The sequence below is a fragment of the Aplysia californica genome, unplaced genomic scaffold (genome assembly GCF_000002075.1).
Source record: "Aplysia californica isolate F4 #8 unplaced genomic scaffold, AplCal3.0 scaffold00885, whole genome shotgun sequence".
Taxonomy (NCBI): Eukaryota; Metazoa; Mollusca; class Gastropoda; order Aplysiida; family Aplysiidae; genus Aplysia; species Aplysia californica.
This window is the reverse complement of record NW_004798155.1, coordinates 26,202-28,398: the sequence shown is the minus strand read 5'-3', so window position 1 is coordinate 28,398 and position 2,197 is coordinate 26,202. Positions and strand designations below refer to the sequence as shown.

Below are 2,197 nucleotides of genomic sequence, written 5' to 3'. Positions count from 1 at the left end.
TTGTCCACTGCGGCGCTCGCTCCCGGCGAGTCCTCTATATCCCGGCCGGAGGCCGATTTCTGGGTAAATTTGCCGAAATTCCAGTGACGGTCGCGTTTCGGTGGGCGGCCCCCGGGCCCTGGGTGGGCGCTGTGCGTGTGTCCCAGGGTGTCCCCCGTGCGCTCCCGGTGCCCGTGAGCCGGCGGGGGGCCTGCAGCGACGACTGTGGGTGCGGGGAACAGCCTAGGCCCAGGCACCTCTGACAACGGACCCCCACCTCTGGCAACGGACCCCCACCTCCGCCAACGGACCCCTGCGCCCACACACCTCTGCCAACGGACCCCTACCTCTACCAACGGACCCCAGTGCACGGGCAGGGGTCGGGGCACTGCAGCGGGGCACTACGGGCACTCCCGGCGGCCGGGGCAAACTGCGATCCCCTGTCCGTTTTTACTCGGGAGGAGCCCGATTTCCCGATAGAAATGACAATTTTGTCCACTGCGGCGCTCGCTCCCGGCGAGTCCTCTATATCCCGGCCAGAGGCCGATTTCTGGGTAAATTTGCCGAAATTCCAGTAACGGTCGCGTTTCGGTGGGCGGCCCCCGGGCCCTCGGTGGGCGCTGTGCGTGTGTCCCAGGGTGTCCCCCGTGTGCTCCAGGTGCCCGTGAGCCGGCGGGGGCCCGGCAGCGACGACTGCGGGTGCGGGGAACAGCCTAGGCCCAGGCACCTCTGGCAACGGACCCCCACCTCTGGCAACGGACCCTCACCTCTGGCAACGGACCCCCACCTCCGCCAACGGACCCCTGCGCCCACACACCTCTGCCAACGGACCCCTACCTCTGCCAACGGACCCCAGTGCACAGGTAAGTGTCGGGGCACTGTAGCGGGGCACTACGGGCACTCCCGGCGGCCGGGGCAAACTGCGATCCCCTGTCCGTTTTTACTCGGGAGGAGCCCGATTTCCCGATAGAAATGACAATTTTGTCCACTGCGGCGCTCGCTCCCGGCGAGTCCTCTATATCCCGGCCGGAGGCCGATTTCTGGGTAAATTTGCCGAAATTCCAGTGACGGTCGCGTTTCGGTGGGCGGCCCCCGGGCCCTCGGTGGGCGCTGTGCGTGTGTCCCAGGGTGTCCCCCGTGTGCTCCCGGTGCCCGTGAGCCGGCGGGGTCCCGGCAGCGACGACTGCGGGTGCGGGGAACAGCCTAGGCCCAGGCACCTCTGGCAACGGACCCCCACCTCCGGCAACGGACCCCCCTCGGCTGGGGCATCGGGGGCGGCTGACAGCCCCGGTGAGGTTGCCGCCCACCAATGCTGGTGGGATATCGTTTGTGGGTAGGGGGGTGCACGCGGTGAGGGGGGCAGGGGGCGGCCCCTCTTGTCGTGTGGGGTGGCTACCGGGGGGGAGGAGGGGGTTGCGCGCGGAGGGCCGGAATTTTGTCTGTTACGTAACATGGTGCTTATGGGACAGTGCAGCCGGCAGTCTACATAAAACGCGCCGACACGTATATATGTGGGGGAGTAGGTTCGTGCTGGAACAGGCCACTAGTCGGACTTCATCGACAGGGTTCGTCCCGGGTGAGGCGAGACTTTAACAGCCTGGTGGCGCAACCTATGATCCCACCGGCGGATGGGGAACTCGGATCGGGCTCGAGCGGACACCGCTTTGGGTTCTCATGGACTGGGTTTTGTCCCGTGTGGGGCCGACCTTTAGCAACGAGTGCGATGGCCCTTTCTGTCTGGACCTGCATCCGCCGAACTCCTGGCATCGACTGGCTCCTGAGGCCGTGTGTGGTTTCGTTGTTCCCCGACTTGACCTCCCGGCAGTAGTCTGGCAGCATCTGCATGGTGATAACTCTCGCCCCGTAGAGGATGGACGCTGAGTAGTACGTTGTCCGAAGCGCGCCGCGCGAGTCGCGAGCTGACGTATGGAGAGCATCCTTCCCGGTAAGGTCGCTCGACTTGGTCTCGTAGAGGCCCCGCTCTCTCGAATGAGCCGGCGGTCCGCAAGAAGAAACTTGGTACGGTGTTCGCCGGTGCCGCTCGCCGTCGGGCGGGCGTCACCGGCGACGCGCGAAACTTGGTAAAGATGCACACGGCGGGCGCCGGAGATCCGCCTCGTTCGGAGGCGCTGACTCCCCGGGCCCCGGTGCGGTACCACGAAAGGGAAAAACGAAAGCTATCTGGTTGATCCTGCCAGTAGTCATATGCTTGTCTCAA

General features: G+C 65.7%; 1 non-coding gene across 1 annotated transcript in view; it reads left to right on the top strand.

Annotated features, from left to right (window-relative positions):
* The first annotated feature begins 2,157 nt into the window (after window positions 1-2,157).
* Window positions 2,158-2,197, top strand: part of LOC118478727 — a 1,852-nt gene continuing 1,812 nt past the window's right edge. The window contains exon 1 of the ribosomal RNA XR_004859253.1: window positions 2,158-2,197. This exon is cut by the window's right edge and continues 1,812 nt beyond it. This is a non-coding gene — a ribosomal RNA (small subunit ribosomal RNA).